Below are 18,707 nucleotides of genomic sequence, written 5' to 3'. Positions count from 1 at the left end.
CCTAAGCTAAATACAGAAAACAATCAAGTTATTGGTTTAACTGGAATGAGTTCCTATTTTCATGATGTTTCAAAGTTATCAAAACATTCATTGGAGAATTATTGAATAACAAATAATTTCAACATATTTTCTAAGTCAGCTTTAGAACAATAAATATTGTTTTCTATTTCTCATCTAAATAAGATCACATTTCTTATAATATTTCATACCATAATGCTTTTTACTTGATATGTTGACATATGTTGTTTCCACAGTGTTGGACATGGGTGATATGCTTACGCATTTAATAATATCTTATTTATCAGACATCTTCCAAAACAGTGAAACGATCTGGCCAAGCTGGCCCTCACTCAGCAAGAGCTAAATTTGAGTTATCAATTCCTTCTACAATTTTAAACAACCATATATTTTGCCTACAAGTTGACTGCCGTATAAATCGAACCCCATTTTTCAGACTGATTTTAAGGGTTTTATGGTATATCTGTTGACCCCAATTTTTCAGGGTTTCTGGGCCTCCCAGGAATAACCCAAATTTAAATGGCCCACAAACTGGAGCGGCGACATTATGCTCCGAGCTAGAGCAGGAACCTCGGCCTACCAGGCAGGAGCAGCGATAGCGACCTCATGGTTCCAAGTAAGAGGGGTTATGGTGGCGCCCAGCAGTGGGGAGGTGTTTCCAGCATCGACTTATACACCAAATTAGTGTCAATCTTGTTTTTTTTTGTGAATTTATGGTCTCAAAATGCTATCTGGCATATAAGTTGACCCCCCTCATTTTGTGAAATTTTTAAGATTTCATGACTCAACTTACATGTTGAAATATACCATAACCTGTTTCCTTTCTTTCCCAGTTCTGATAATGGGACTTTGAGCTGAAAAGTTCACTCTATTTCCTCTTTTGTAAATGCTGTCTGGCCTGCTGAATGTTCCAAACACATCCTGTTTCAGGGTGCCAATTATTTGCAATTTTCAATGATTTCTACTTATTTTCTTTAACTGATCTGTTCATAATTTACCAAATAAAGTCAACCTTTAACTCTCTAAAGAATTATGTACCCAGATGGCTTAGTCCATTGATAATAATACTATTATCATAAATTGCTATTGTTCAAGGAAGACATTTGATGAAATCTTGTATTTGCTGGGATTTACATTTCTTTTTAGTCATACAGCTTGGTAACAGGCTATTTTGGCCTATGAGTTCATGCAACCCAATTAACCTATTTTTTTTAATGGTGGGAGAAAACACACCCAGACATGGAAATAAAGTTTGTTATAGCTTTGTGTTGTTTCAGAGACTTCTTAAATAACTTAGAGATACAAGATTCAAATAACAGAAGAGATTTCACTTACTGATGTCCTCCACAATCTCAGGAAACTGTTCACACAAACACACACACACACACACACACACACACACACACACACACACACACACACACACACACACACACACACACACACACACACACACACACACACACACACTCACACACACACTCACACACCCACAGTGGTACACTACAGTTATGACAGTGAGAAGGGTGTATACTTATGTGGTTACATAATAGTTCACATTATTCTGACTATATAACATCCCTCCTTCTCAAGGTAAAGAAAAAAATAGTGTTCTTTATCACTTACTTATGTAACTGAACTTGTACACTAGTTTATTCACACATTTTTTTAGATATTTTTTATCGATATTGCCATCTTGTGGATTTGGGTTCCAAGATCCTGGTTCATGTGTAGGTGATGTAGCTTGTTGTGCTTCACCTGATAACTGCTGTGTTGATCTTTCGGTATTAGTGGTTGTAGTCTCTTCACTTGATACTTGACTTGATATTGGTGTTTCAGGCTTTGCTGGTATTAAATCTTTTTGCTTCATCACATCTTGTGTCAGCTGGATGCCAATTCTGTTCCTCCTCAGCTGATTTCCAGAGTCTGTCTCGACAATGTATGATCTTGGTGTCTCAGATTCTCTGATGACCTTTGCCAGGTTCCATGTTTTCATTATCGGCTCTTGAACATGCTGCCTTCTGAAAACTTCTGGGAATGTTTGTACAGCTTTGAAATAATGCTAGTGTCTTTCTCCTAGCGTGCCAGCCAGTCTTCTAGTTTCCTCCTAGTCTTCTGGAGTGTGCATTTTGCTTGGCAGAGTTATTTTATATTTCCTGCCATTTATAAGTTCTGCTGGGGACTTTATGTCAGCCCTTAAAGTGTTGCTCGTAATCATAGAAGAGCTAGGTATAGTTATTATTTTGTTTTGGGATGTGCATTTCACAGTTTGCACTTGTCTTTCAATGAACCCATGACCTTTGAGGTAGTATTCCTTGTTCAGCAAAGAGCGTTCTCATTTCTGAGGTGGTAGTTGGCTTTCTCAAGTCTTTCATCCTTTTGACGAATGAAAACTTAGAGTAGTAACAGGCTACTATGAAATACCACTCTTAATTCTCAATGAACAAGTCTGCTCCCACTGTCTGCCATTGCCCTGGCAGGTACCTCTGTGGAAATCATTTCCTCTTTTTGTTGTGTGTCTCTGTTGATCCTTTTGCAAATCTTTTTCGTTTGGATCTCATAATTGAAATCAACTGCAACTCCTGGCAGCTATCCAGTCCTAGAATTACTGGTCCATTTGGATCTATCACATAGAAGGTACAGAGGATGTTCTTTCCCTTATGGCAGCCATTGATCTTAACTCTCCCTAGCTGCCTGTTCATGGGTCCAGAATAAGCAGTTAGTCTGGCATTTGCTGTTTCCAATGCACTGTCTTTTGGATACCTTTTAATTATGTTCTCTGGGAACATCTGGTGGTAGAGTCTGAGTGGAAGGATGTTGCTTTGTGATCCATTATCCAGCTTCACCTTTAGGTTAAATATCATAGGTTTGTTCTGGATTGTCCTCTGTATTTGGATCCTTGTGTGGAACTTGCTTCCTTCTTTCATCTCATCTGACATCTCATGAAGGTGTATGGATTCTATGTCCAGTACCTGAGTCTCAGAGTCCTCATTGTTGTTTCCTTTATGTGGTGGATCTTCTTCTTGACTTTTTTCTTCACTGGTATTACCCTCTTTCTTCATACCAGACTTGCACATCTTCGCCCAGTGGTTGGCTTTACCACAGGTTCTACCTTCAGAACTGTATGAGGGGCATTTGTTTCCATCATCAAAAGGGTGTTGTCTGCCACACCTCCTGAAGGTCTTGGGGGGTTTGCACTTTTCTGTTTGTGTTCTTTATAGCATCAACCCTTCCTTCTCTTTGCTCTGGGTGCGTCTGCATAGATAGGGATTTCATTTGTGTCCTCGTGACTTCAAAGGCTCTGGCTGTGCCTATAGCTTTGGCCAGCTTCAATCTATCCTTCCCTATAATAGACTTTTGCACTTCAGGATGGGCACTCCCCCATATTAGTTGATCAACTAATTTTTCTTCTATATCATTAAATCTGCATTTTGCAGCAATAATTTTGAGTCAGTGAGTAAATGGTCTCTCATATTAAGCCTTGAAATTTATAGCGTTTAATTCTATGATTAGACCTGGGTTTAAGGTGAGAAAGAAAGTTTGAAAATATCAGCTCTGGATCATTTTTCTCCACCTCTGTAAGCTCTGTAAATAAGTCAAGGCCTCACTCTCCTGTCCAGAGAAGTATATCACTGACCTTCTCCACTGCTGTTGCATTTTTAAAATAGCTTTTGAATGCTAAATTGCATTTCTGCTGAGACCTTTTAAACAATTCAACAATGTCTTCAGCCTCCTGGTCCATCACTGGGTGAACTGCTGTTGCTCCAGCCATGTTTTTTAGTATTTTTTTTCTCTTCTTCCCCTTCATATTTCAGTGACTTACAATCAATTGTAGGACTTTATTCTTGTTCTCTTATACCACTGTTGCCATGTTATGTGCCTGTGTCACTATCTCAGGTAACTGTTCACACACACACACACACACACACACACACACACACACACACACACACACACACACACACACACACACACACACACACACACACACACACACACACACACACACACACAAATATACATATACATATGCCCACAGCGATGTACTACAGTTACTACAGTGAGAAGGGTGTACTTTTACTCAGTTACAAAATAGTTCACATTATCCTGACTTTATAACAATGTACAAACTCCTTACAGACAGTGCGGGCTTCAAACCCGTCTTGATCACTGGTGCTGTTAATTTGTTGTGAGAACTGCTACGTAAACTGTAGTTTATTTTTTTAACTGCTGGCATGTATGCTAAGTTCTGCGTTTAATTCTATGATTAGACCTGGGTTTAAGGTGAGAAAGAAAGTTTGAAAATATCAGCTCTGGATCATTTTTCTCCACCTCTGTAAGCTCTGTAAATAAGTCAAGGCCTCACTCTCCTGTCCAGAGAAGTATATCACTGACCTTCTGGTCACAGCCTTTCGAAAACAGATCCAATTTAACATGCAAACATATTTGAGTCATTAAAGGGACCCATTTCCTCGGAATGATCTTATTAAAATATACCTCCAGGACCTTTATTCTTGCTTGGAGACCTTTTCAGATAATCAGCTCAGCAAATTGCTCATATGTCTAAAATGTTATTCACCTGCTTCCCCATTATTGTTTGATTTCCAAATGAAATTAACAGAAGTCATATGTTCATCATAAATTAGAGAGTTCAGTCATGTTGCATGCCTCTCTTTGTGAACTGTGTGACTTTCATATTTGAAATCAAATAAATACCCTGTGAATTTTTCATGAAAGAGAGATCTATTGGCCATTTAAATTTAGTCATCACGCAATGTTGAATGAGATTGCAGTGTAACATGAGCCTTAAAAATGCTCAGGTGGGCTCTTGTATTTACTGCATATTTCATACCTCTGCTGAATAATTGCTTTAATATGATGATTATGTAGATACTCCTGCCTGCATGTCAAAGGCACAGAAAAGAGGTTGGGATACTGAGACTACTTTTACTGACACAACCAGCTGTGATGCCAGGGCATTGTCAGCTGCTGATATCATTTCAAATGTTTAATTTCATAATAATTGAGAAATGCTTTGAAGCTAGTTATATTTTAAACCTGCTCTTAGAAGTTGTTGAGTAAATAGTTAAATAGAAATCCTTATTGCAAGCCTAGTTTGATTTTAGTAGAACACTAATTCAAAAATATTACTATATTACATTATTATTTCAGCAAAAAACATCCAAGCTCCAAACATTTTCCTCAATGAATAAATATAACTACAGTCCGACTAAAAGATAAAATTTTGCTAACAATGGATCCAAATTGCAATTTTCTAAACCACCTTTGAAATTATTTCAAATGCTTTTCCATCTACATGCTTGCAACAGATAATGTAAAACAAGAAATTGGCACAATTAGACACATTCCAGAAAAAAAAAAAAACCAAGGGGTTGGCTCAATGTAACAAATATGGTGATGAAGTTCAAATAGACAAATTCATAGTAAATTATCTAAATTGTTAAAGGGAGGAATCCAATCAGTTTTATGATTTAATCATAAATATTTTCCAATGGCTAAGTCAATGGACAGAAGCAATAAACATTTCATCATACCACATCCCCTTCACCCCTCTTACTACAGATTAGTTTGTCTGGACAGCAAAAAAAACCTGATAAACTTGACTTTCCTCTTATTTGGAGAACAAATAATAACTCTCCTCAGAGTACTGAAGGAAATAGCATGTGTTGGTATTAATTTACCAAAATTCTCTGGATTCTGGGTAGAACCCAGCAGATTGGAAGATAGCAAATGTCAGGCCACTTTTTAAAAAGGGATGTAGGAGGAAGACGGATAAGTTAGTTTCACATATGTAGTTGGGAAAATGCTTGAAACTGTCATTAAGGATGAAATAGTGAGACATTTAGAATGAAGGGGCTCCATCAGGCAGACGCAGCATCCAGTCAGAAAGGGCAAATCTTGTTTGACAAATGCTGGAGTTCTTTGAGGATATAATGGATGTGGTAAACAAAGGGGATTTCCAGAAGATGTTTGGTAAGGTGCCACATTATCAATAAGATACAGATGAATGGAATCGGTGGAAATATATTGGCATGGATTGAGGATTGGTTAACTGACAGAAGGCAGGGAGTCAGGATAAATGAGAGCCATTCTGATTAGCAGACAGTGGTAAGTGGCGTGCTGCAGGGATCCGTGCTGGGCCCAAAGTTGTTCAACATATACATTGATGATTTGGAAGATGGGACAGAGTGTAGTGTAGCCAAGTTTGCGGATGATACTAAATTGAGTGGAAAAGCAAATTGTACAAAGGATGTGGAGAGGCTGAAGAAGGACATAGTTAAGTTAGGTGAGTGGGCAAAGGTCTGGCAGATGGAGTACCCTGTTAGTAAATGCAAGACCATCCACTTTGGCTGGAAAAATAGAAGAGCAGATTATTAATAAAATGGTGAAAAACTGTAGCATGCTGTAGTGCATATGGACTTGGGAGTGCAGTGGATGAATCACAAAACATCGGGTTGAAGGTGCAAAAAGTTATTAAGAAGAAAAATGGAATGTTGGACTTCATTGCTAGAGGAATTGAATTCAAGAGCAGGGAGGTTATGTACAAGGTACTGGTGGGGTAATACCTGGAGTACTGTGTGCATTTCTGGTCTCCATATTTGAGGGAGGATATACTGGCCTTGGAGTCAGTCCAGAGAAGGTTCACTAGTTTGATCCTGGAGATGAGGGGGTTGACCTTCGAGGAAAGACTAAATCGTCTGGAATGATACTCACTCAAATTCAGAAGAATGAGAGGAGATCATATAGAAACACAAAATTATGAAAGGAATTGATAAAATAGAGGCAGAAAAATTGTTTTCACTTGTAGGTGAGACCAGAATTAGGGGATACAGCCTCAAGGTTCAGGGAAGTAGATTTAAGACGGAGATGAGGAAAAACTTTTTTCCGAGAGAATAGTGAATCTGTGGAATTCTCTACCCAGGGAAGTGGTTGTGGCTACTTCATTAAATATATTTAAGGTTTAGTTAGATAGATTTTTACATAAAGAAAGGAACTAAGGGCGAGGAGGAGTCACGCGATGGAGTAGTGGCCAGACGGTGAACTCCAGCCCTCTCCAGAAAAGTCGGGAAAAACAAGGGAAAACTCAAAGGCACAGAAATAAAAGTTAAAGAAAAGTGAGTATAAAGGTGGAAAGAAGATGGCGACAAAAAAAGAAAAATCAAAATCAACGGTAAGAAGAGAGGAAGAGAAGACAACGGAGGAAGAAGGAGAAGGCCTTACCTGTTCGAAGAGGCCCGCTGTGGAGAGAGAAGCCCGCTTCCTCAGGTCGGTAGAAATTGTACTACAAAAATGGCTCGCTGAGCCGAGTAAAAGTGCGCAACCGCGCATGAAAAAAAAAACACACCGACGGGAGGGGGGACCAGCTGGGGAGTCGATCTCCACAGCCGGCAACGACAGCTGCAGAACACCTGCAGCAAGAAGAGAACACAGAAGACAATGGAAACAAGAAAGAAGAGAAGAAAAGGGCAACAAAGAAACAACAGATGGCCAACCCAGAGGAAGAAGAAGAGGAAGAGTACAGTGAAATAGAAGAAGAAGGGAAAGGCAAGATAAAGGATATACTTTCTCTTATTAGAGGATACATGGAGTCATTTAAAGAATGGCAGACACAGGAATTTAATGATTTAAGAAGAAGAATAAACAACACAGAAGAAAAAATGAACAAAATAGATATGACCTTAACAGAAATGGGAAAGAAAATGGACAAGATGGAAGAGCGGGCAGTAGCAGCAGAAATGGAGGTAGAAGACTTAAAAAAGAAATTGGAGGAATCTAATAAAAAAGCTATAGAGACACAAGAACTGCTAGCTCAAAAAATAGATACAATGGAAAATTATAACAGAAGAAATAACATAAAGATAGGAAGATGAAGAAGGCAAGAATATGAGGGAGTTTATAAAAGATTGGATCCCTAAGACCCTAGGATGTCCAGAACTACAGCAAGAAATGGAAATAGAAAGGGCACATAGAGCATTGGCCTCTAAACCACAACCACAACAAAAACCAAGATCTATTTTAGTAAAATTCCTAAGATATACTACAAGAGAAAAGGTACTGGAGAAGACAATGGAAAAAGTAAGAGAGGGCAACAAACCACTGGAGTATAAAGGGCAAAAAATCTTCATTTATCCAGATATAAGTTTTGAACTCCTAAAGAAGAGAAAGGAGTTCAATACAGCAAAGGCGATTTTATGGAAGAAAGGGTATAAATTTATACTAAAGCATCCAGCGGTATTGAAAATATTTATTCCAGGACAACAAAACAGACTATTCTCGGATCCAGAAGAAGCACGAAAATTTGCAGAACAATTACAAAAATAGACTGAGGGATGAAGACGGGTAATGAGAGTAAAAATGATCACGATTGATATGTATGTGGGTAAAGAGGTATAAGAGTGAATAGATACAATGTGCATACGTGAATGTATCTGTACTTAGAGGAAAATATAGATAGTATAGACAAGAATTAATAAGGGAAGGTAATGGAATAGAGAGAATAAGGAGGGAATTAAAAGAGTGACCTTTGTGACATATGAAAAGCGAAATCTTTTCTGGGGGGGCTGGGTGGGGGGGAATAGCGGTCACTGCAAAATCAGTTGACGCTTGCGAGTGAATTCGCAAACCCAAATGGAGAAGGGAGATGTGGTTGTCCGACAAGGGATAAAGGACAACTCAGGAGGGGAAGGGGAGATTGGGGATAAAGAAGATATAAATAGGAGAATAAGGAAAATGTTTGAGGTTGTAGGAATGTTGTCTTATAAAGAGTTTAAAATAAGAAAACAGAAATGGAAAAGGATGAAAGCTAATGATGGAAAAACGGAAAGAGAAGATAAACAAAGTATAAAATGGCTACGCTGAACTATATGACTTTAAATATTAATGGAATACATAACCAAATTAAAAGGAAGAAACTACTAAATTTACTGAAAAAGGAAAAAATTGATATAGCATTTATCCAAGAAACACACTTAACTGAATTGGAGCACAAGAAATTAAAGAGAGATTGGGTAGGACATGTAACAGCAGCATCGTATAATTCAAAAGCAAGAGGAGTGGCTATATTAATTAGTAAAAATGTGCCATTTAAAATAGAAGAGGAAATAATAGATCCAGCAGGGAGATATGTTATGATAAAATGTCAGATATATTCGGAGTTTTGGAATCTACTTAATGTATATTCACCTAACGAAGAAGATCAAAAGTTTATGCAAGATATCTTTTTGAAGGTAGCTAATACGCAAGGGAACATACTAATAGGAGGGGATTTCAACCTGAATTTGGATTCAAATATGGATAAAACGGGGAAAAAAATTAACAGAAAGAACGAAGTAACCAAATTTATAATTAAATCAATGCAAGAAATGAAACTTTTGGATATATGGAGGAAACAAAACCCAAAAGAAAAGGAATACTCATACTACTCGGCTAGACATAAAACATACTCAAGAATAGACCTATTTTTGTTATCAGCTAGTATGCAGGATAGAGTAAGAAAAACAGAATATAAAGCTAGAATACTATCGGACCATTCACCCTTAATATTGACAGTAAAGCTAGAGGACATCCCTCCAAGAATGTATAGATGGAGATTAAACCCCATGCTACTTAAAAGACAGGATTTTAGAGAATTTATTGAAAATCAATTAAAAATGTATTTTGAAGTAAATACGGAATCAGTGGAAGATAAGTTTATACTATGGGATGCAATGAAAGCATTCATTAGAGGGCAAATAATAAGTTATGTAACCAAGATGAAGAAGGACTATAATCAGGAAACAGAACAGTTGGAAAGGGAAATAGTAAATATAGAAAAAAAATTAGCAATGAAGGAAGATACAACTAAAAGAAGAGAATTGGCGGATAAAAAAATAAAATATGAAACATTACAAACATATAAGGTAGAGAAGAATATAATGAAGACAAAACAGAAATATTATGAACTAGGTGAAAAAACGCACAAAATCCTAGCATGGCAGCTTAAGACAGAACAAGCTAAGAAAATGGTGTTGGCATCAAGGAAAAAAGACAAACAAATTACATATAATCCAAAAGAAATTAAGGAAAACTTTAGAAAATTCTATGAACAATTATACCGAACTGAAAACGGAGGAAAAGAAGGGAAAATAGATGAATTTTTGACTAAAATTGAACTACCAAAACTACAAATAGAGGAACAAAATAAATTAACAGAACCATTTGGAACAGTAGAAATACAAGAGATAATAAAAAAATTACCAAATAATAAGACACCAGGGGAGGATGGATTTCCAATAGAATTCTACAAAACATTTAAAGACTTATTAACTCCGCCCCTCCTGGATGTAATCAACCAGATAGATGAAACACAAAGCTTACCAGATTCATGTAAAACAGCAATAATTACAGTAATACTAAAACAAGGGAAAGATCCACTCTCACCAGCGTCATATAGACCAATATCTTTGCTAAACACAGATTATAAGATAATAGCTAAACTACTAGCAAACAGATTAGCAGAACAGGTACCGAAAATGGTAAATTTAGACCAAACTGGATTTATCAAAAAAAGACGCACAACAGACAATATTTGTAAATTTATTAACTTAATTCATGCAGTAGAAGGAAATAAAGCACCTGCAGTAGCAGTTGCTTTAGACGCAGAGAAGGCCTTCGACAGAGTAGAATGGAATTATTTGTTCAAAGTATTGCAAAAATTCAGTTTACCGGAGAAGTATATTAATTGGATTAAAGCATTATATAAGGGACCGTTAGCGAAAGTGACAGTAAATGGACATGTATCAAAGCAATTTAACTTAAGCAGGTCAACGCGGCAGGGATGCCCACTATCACCTTTATTGTTTGCGCTAGCTATAGAACCACTAGCAGAATTGATAAGAATAGATAAGAATATAAAAGGAATAAAAATAAAAGACAAGGAATATAAAATCAGTCTATTTGCGGATGATGTTATAGTGTACTTAACAGAACCAGAACTATCAATAAAAGAATTATATAAGAAATTGAAGGAATATGGAGAAGTGTCGGGTTACAAGATAAACGTAAATAAAAGTGAAGCAAGGGCTATGAATAATGCGGATTTCTCAAAATTTAAGAAGGAATCTCCATTCAGATGGCAAATGCAGGCAATAAGATACCTAGGTGTACAAATAAACAAAAATCTAGGCCAATTATATAAACTCAATTATAATCCACTAATGAAAAAATTACAGGACGATTTAGAGCATTGGAAAGATCTACCACTAACACTAATAGGAAGGATAAACTGTATTAAAATGAACATTTTTCCAAGGATATTGTACTTATTTCAGGCATTGCCAATACAACTGACAGAAAAATTCTTCAAAGAATTAAAGAAAATAATAAGGGAATTTTTATGGAGAGGGGGGAAACCGAGGATAGCACTAGATAAATTAACAGAATGGTATAAACAAGGAAGCTTACAATTGCCAAACTTTAAAAATTATTATAGAGCCGCACAATTAAGATACCTATCAAATTTTTATCAAACAAGGGGAAAACCAGACTGGACGAGATTAGAATTAGATAAAATAGGGGAAAAGATACCTGAACACATATTATATAAATGGGATGAAAAATTGGTACAACATAGAACTTCTCCAGTATTACATCATCTCCTCAATATTTGGAAGAAGATTTATGTGGAAAGAAATAAAACAAATTACCAATTACCAAAACTAATATTGACACAAAATAAGCTTTTACAATAGATAACCTTTCCTTTAGAGAATGGGAAAAAAAAGGGATTAAAAGAATAGAAAATTGTTTTTCAGGAAGTAGATTCTTATCCTTTGAACAAATGAGAGATAAGTACAATATAACTGGAGATACAGCGCTGGCATATTACCAACTGAGATCCTACTTGAAGGTTAAACTAGGAAGCAATTTGAGTTTGCCAGAGGGAAGTAACCTTGAATATGTGATTACAGATATAATGTTAATCAAAAGATTTATAACAAATATGTATATTAAACTGCAAGAAAAGGAGAATGAGGAAACAAATGGTAAAACTAAACAAAAATGGGAACAAGATTTAAATATAAAGATAAAAAAGGAAACATGGGAGAATTTATGTTCTGGAACGATGAGAAATACAATAAATACGAGGCTACGTATGATACAATATAATTGGTTACACAGACTATACATTACACCTCAAAAGTTAAATAAATGGGACCCAACAGTATCTGATAGATGTTTTCGATGTAAAAAAAGAAATGGGAACAACAATTCATGCAATCTGGACATGTGAGAGAGTAGAAAAATTTTGGAATGATCTCAATCAGATATTAAATAAAATAACAGAAAACAATATACCAAAGAATCCAGAGATCTTTCTCCTAAGTAACATAAAAAACAAAGAATTTGGAATTGATTTGGAGGATGCACAAAAAAGATTTGTTAAGATAGCCCTAGCCGTAGCAAAAAAAAATGTATTATGTCAACCTGGAAATTGGAAGATAATCTGAAAATACAACAATGGTATATAGAAATGAATAAATGTATTCCATTAGAAAAAAATAACATATAGTTTAAGAAATAATATTGAAATATTCGAACAAATATGGGAGCCTTACATTAAGTACAATAGCGAAAACCTACCGGGGACAAACATTACCTAAGTTGATGGAAGGAGAAGGAAAGAAAAGAATGGACTCAGTAGAATTTCTGGTGTATTTTTGTTGAATGACAACATTGTCTGACTGGTTTAATGCAACCTAGATTGTACACCTAAAATGGATGAGAGGGGGGGAGTGGGGGGAGGGGTGGCTTGGGAGGAGGGAGGGGGGTGGAGAAAAAGTCACTGTATATGTGTGAAAAAGAAAAAAGTGTATATCATGGCTAATGTGATTTATGGTGTGAAAAATAAAAAAATTTAAAAAAAAGAAAGGAACTAAGGACTATGGGTAAAAGGCATGTAGGTGGAGTTGAGTCAATGAAAATTTCAGCAATGATCTTATTGAATGGCGGAGCAGGCTCGATGGGATGAATTGCCTACTCCTGCTCCTATTTCTTATGTTCTTATGTTTTAGAAGATAATACTCCAGTTTCATAGCCTTGCTATCATTTGAATATACCCAACGAATAGCATGTAGTTCCTAAAAATGCTTAGAATATTTTGTATCAGTTCAGAGTTGGGTAATATTTTCAATCAGTGTAAAAATATATCATGATCATTTAACCATTTTAGTAACATTTTAACCTTGAGAAAAATCAGAGGTAAACCAAAAGATTAAAGAATTGAGCAGGTTCAATCATCCATAACCAAAGGAGAGTTAACAATGTCATAATGCAAAACAAATACAGTATAAATGTCCGCAGCATATGTCATGATCTCTCTGCAATGAGATTGGTCAGTCAAACAGCAGACAGTCACAGAGGCAGTAACAACTGTCTTCCTCTTGTTTTACATCATCTTGATCTTTTTCCGACTTGTCAAGACTTTAAGCCGAGACTAACAAAGTTTGCTTTAAATATTTTTCTTTGTAATTTAGCTGCTTTTTAAGCCAAAGGGGAGGCAAATGTTTTAAGGGGATGGTAAAAGATCTGCCACCAGCACTATGCTAATTAGTCTATTCATAAGCCTGTCATAACTGAAAAGATTCCCAAATATCTTAACCTGATCAAGTAAAATGGCTGTGATATTTCCTCACATGCCTTTATTGAAATGGTTTCAATATGTCCTGTTTAGAAAACTCCTGTAAAGCCTCCTCTATCTTTTCTGTTTAAAGTCTTATCAGACTTTACCCCTGATGCTGATCCAGAGCTATTCCTGCATATTTCTGTAGCATCAGTAATATTTATGGAATTTATGATTCAGGACCTTAAAACATCCTTTGCTAATACTATGTTTAAGAAATAAAAGGGAATGAAATAGTTAAGCAAAAAAAAAAATCATTAAATTCCTGCTTTCTTCCTTTTCAGAAATTGTATGGGAATAAAAGGCTCTCCAGTCCTAGATTTAGACATTTAGATGTACATACAGAACAGTAACAGGCCATTTCAACCCAGGAGCCCATGCAACCCAATTACAGCCAATTAACCTACACCTCCAGTATGTTTTGAATGGTGGGAGGAAAGCTGAACTCCCGGAGAAAACCCACGTAGACACAGGGAGAACATACAAACTCCTTACAGAACCCAAGTCCCAATCACTGGTGCTGTAAAGGCATGGCACTCACTGCTACACCACTGATGTCCAAGGATCATTGAGTTACAAGGCACAGAAACAAGACTTTCAATCCACTGAAGCCACAGCCATTTAGGCTCATTGTATTTTATTCTCCCCAAGTTCATATTAACACCATTCCTCCCTCTCAGATTCCATCCACCCTTATCTGAACACCAGGGACAATTCATCAGGCCATTTAACCTGCAAGTTAATTTTCAATGTAAAATATCATAACTTTATTTAGCAAGATAATCAAATTTACACTCATTGTAACTGTGCTGTTACATCCTCATTTGGTAGTGACAAATTTGGAATTTGTTACACAATATTTTTATTTTATGTGGAATAAATATTGTTATGGGCCCAGAGGACCCCAAAACCCAGCAGCAATAGAAATTCACAAGACAAATAGCTACTTAAATGTTACTTTTAATTATCTTTAAACATGAAAACAGGATCAAACTTTAACTTATTACTATTAACTTAACTTAGCCCCCTTCTAATTCTCAGTGCACATGTATGCAATGTGTATACAAGTTCAGAAAAGTTCTTTGATTCACAGTCCAATTACATTTCTCACTTCTCCAAGTTCACCAGTATCAGGCAATTCTTATACTGTGAACAGAATTTAACATTTATAAATTTCACCAGGCTTTGGTGCTTTAAAAGTAAATGGCTAATACTTAGGAAGGTTTTTTATCAGGTTTCAGAGATATTGCTCGTTGGACACCCTCAAATGATTCCTTCCAGTCACTTTAATGTCTTGCTGAAGAAACTTGACCCATCAGAGTTTTCCAGATGATAATCTCTTTCTTTCAGGTCATCACAGAGTTCCTTTCTATTTCCCTTATTTCAACAGAAACCACCCATTTTTTTCTTGTATGGACCACAAGTGTTTTGACCAGGCTGAACTAAGAACTCATAACCCATCTTCAAAATGGCATTTTTCCACAAGTTTGCCAGCTTGTCCTGTTCCAGTCCCAGCTGCTGCTGCTGAACTGTAGAACTGAATTCTCTCTCTCTCTCTCTCTCTCTCTCTCTCTCTCTCTCTCTCTCTCTCTCTCTCTCTCTCTCTCTCTCTCTCTCTCTCTCTCTCTCTCTATTTCTCTCTCTCTCCCAGAGAAAAACTTGTTTGACTTTCTCTGCTGCAAAATCACATGACCCTCTTAGAACAGCAAACTGCACGCAGACTGTGGCACTGGACTCAATCTTTGAGTCCATTCACCTGTTGTTCTCCACACAATAATCCATTACTCCACAACATGTCCAATTAGCACCCACTTGTGAGGTCCTTATTGGCATTCTTCAAAATTTTTGCAAAGTCACTCGGAGCCCAGACTGTCTGGCTTGAGCAAAGATCTGGCATTTTAAATGAGATCTATTTTGAAGTGTTTGTATCTGTTTGTGACCTAACTAAAAAAACTGCCACAATTTATCTCCTTTAAAATATATCTATATACAATATAAAATATAACATAATCTGTCACAGTATAACATATGAAAAATCTGTTGTTATTTCACAATATGGTGGGGTTTTTTTTCCAAGTTCTTCTGGTATAAATGTTATTAATCATTTTTTTTCTTTTCACTGACTCTAATTTTCATGCATGTCAAGCATTTTTTTTTTGAAATTGAATTGCCACAAACTTGTAATCTTTTAAGAATACAGAAATCCAAGACAACAGATATTTAGATATAAATTTTTATTTCAATATTAAATCAAAGCACCGAAGAGAACTCTGAAAATCATGAAAAGAATTGATGTGACTAAAAATGATCAGCTGTAAGAATTACTTTGCAAAAAAATATAGATCTAATGATAGGTTTAACCTTGATGCGAATTGCAGAGTAAGTTGCGGATCTGTCAGGCTGAAATTTCTTATCCACTGTGGTGATGCAATGTGAATGGATAATTCTGCATTCATTACTGAGGTCGTGCATTGTGAACTCAAGGGCATGGGAAATCAAATCAAGTAAGATCAACAGAATGTAAAGAGGAAACTATAAATTATCCAATATACACATTAAATGACATCAGAACAGACCCTATTTGTTCTGACATCACATAACAAATATTTCATTCATTTTGAAATAGGTTATTACTTCTAACTATAGATGAAATCAGATTGATTAATATCCAAAGGCAAGACATGTAGATACTGAGTTAGTACAATAACAATAACAGAGAAATCCAACTAACAATATCAAATATTAATTGTGGTACCTTGAGAACAATAAGTGATTTAGGTGAACTGAAAGATTCAAACTGTGTGTGTTGTACATCACAAAACAATAAAGACTCCATATTAATTTCTGAAAATGATTCTCTGGAGCAGACTTACATTTCACTTGTGCTCAAATGTACAAAATGCATTGAAACAATATATGGAGCTAGTTATTCCATAAATGTTCCCACTGATATGAACTGCTATACTGCTTTTCTGAAACCAAATGGGTTTTTTTTCAGTCTGCATTGCTTAACAATGAGTCGTGAATATGTCCATTAAAACTAAATGTTCTTTGTACTGAAATGGCAGTAATGCATTTTGTAGAATCCCAAATGTGTGATCCCACAGTAAGACAAAATGATTTTTAATACATGATTTTGCACAAAATCTCCCAAACTTTTTTTTTGCACTCTCCTCAGAAAGATCAGTTTCATCTGCCTCTCTTCCAACCTCAAGTTTAATTAAAAATACGGAATGAAAAAAATATGTGTTTATTAATGTCTAACTTTATCACACACACCTTTTGCATTGCCGCACTCAATGTGAAAAAATTGAGTTTAACAACAAAGAATTTTTAAGCAGTTTGAATAATTTCCAATTGAGTTAGACTAAATATGGCCCAATCCTTAGTTATTGGAGCTTTACCCATTGAGAGTTGTCGCATTACATAGCAGGTGTATTTGCTATTCCCAACCACTGTTAGAGGTACCTCCATTTGTTAATTGGACACTTTACAATATCTCATTTTTAATTGTCATTTCTGAGTGATATAAAAAAAGTTATCGTACCTTTGAGGAATTTAAAATAATTCCATCCCAGGGCAATGATTAGATACAATGATTCAGTCTTCCCATTGAAAGACAAATCCAGATTGCAGGGATTGTGGACACCTGACCTACAGATGGTTAATGAATGAAGAATTGTATCAATAGTCAAATATTTAACACAGAAAGATTATATCCTGGGAACTACAGTCTTTTACAAAGAAAATAGAGATGGGTAATGTTGCTGATGTAATACATTTCAATTTTCAAGAAACTCGCAATAAGTTGCTCTGCAATAGCCAAATCAATGTGTGAGGAAGTGGCCACAGGAGACACACAATAGAATGGAAAGATAGTTTGCTGCAAGAAAGAAAGCCGAGGGAAAATATTGAGGAGCAAATTAATTGCTCACTGAAGTACATATAAGTCCACTGGAGAAATATTTCTTTGCAGTATTCAGCCTGCAGGAGAGAGAGTGATCCCTTCTAGGTTGAGCCCAAACACTCTCTCTGGTTTTGTTTAAGATTCATTTCTAAATATACAAATTTGTTTGGCTGTAAAGACGAGAGTCCAATGCCCCTATCAAGAGAAGCAAAAGAGAGAACCTCCAGAGACATGGAATGCCATGGCTCCCACCACCTTCTTCAAACCCGTTACCTCTGGAACTACACAGTCTCTCATCTACTCAAATCTGGCGCTATCTGTAAGGAACCCGTAAGGAAGTTTGGGTTTCCTCTGGCTGCTCCAATTTCTTCCAACCTTCAAAAAACATGAGGGTTGTAGGTCAATTGGGTGTTACTGGGAGGGATGATCTTATCTGCCTAAAGGATCTGTTACTGTGCAAATTTAACTTTTATATCTTTGCCTCTAATGGACATTACAGGACCTGCTGAGTTTTTCTACTAACGCTAACCCGAATGCATATTGTGTGTTGATGCGTGTGCACCATGGTCGGAAGAAATGTTTCTTCTGGTTGTAAATGTGCAATCAGATGATAATGAACTTGAAATTTAAATCAAGTTGAATGGATCATGGGAGGTGTGTGGAAAGCCAGCAGAAGTGCACTGGAGAAGGCAGAGGCATGGAAAATAGGCTGGAATCAGGGTTAGACTAAGAATTAACTGCTTCAGACCCATGCTCCTGTTACAGAGTCCAGAGGACACCAAAAACCAGCAGCAATATATATGCACCACAATATAGAATTACTTAAACAAAAGTAGTTTTTAATTATATTTGAACAAGAAAATGGAATTATACTTTAATGTATTACTTAACCTACTTAATCCACTCTCTAATACTAAGCACAGGTGTGTGTAATGTGTATAAAGGCTTTAAAAAGTTATTTTGATCACAGTCCAATCTCACTGGTTGCAGGCAATTCCTGTATTGTGCACAGAAGTTAGCATTAACAAAGTTTTCCAGTCTTTGGTGTTTAACAGGCAAATGGTTACTACTCAGGAGGATTCTTGTTGGTCTTCAGAGAGA

At 36.2% G+C, this 18,707-nt stretch overlaps 1 long non-coding RNA gene across 1 annotated transcript in view; it reads right to left on the bottom strand.

Annotated features, from left to right (window-relative positions):
* Window positions 1-252, bottom strand: part of LOC138739950 (uncharacterized) — a 67,172-nt gene extending 66,920 nt beyond the window's left edge. The window contains exon 1 of the long non-coding RNA XR_011342601.1: window positions 210-252. This is a non-coding gene — a long non-coding RNA (uncharacterized lncRNA). The remainder of the gene's footprint in view (window positions 1-209) is intronic.
* Between the last annotated feature and the right edge of the window lie 18,455 nt (window positions 253-18,707).

This window comes from Narcine bancroftii, chromosome 7 (genome assembly GCF_036971445.1).
Source record: "Narcine bancroftii isolate sNarBan1 chromosome 7, sNarBan1.hap1, whole genome shotgun sequence".
Lineage (NCBI taxonomy): Eukaryota > Metazoa > Chordata > Chondrichthyes > Torpediniformes > Narcinidae > Narcine > Narcine bancroftii.
This window is presented reverse-complemented; position numbering and strand designations above follow the sequence as displayed.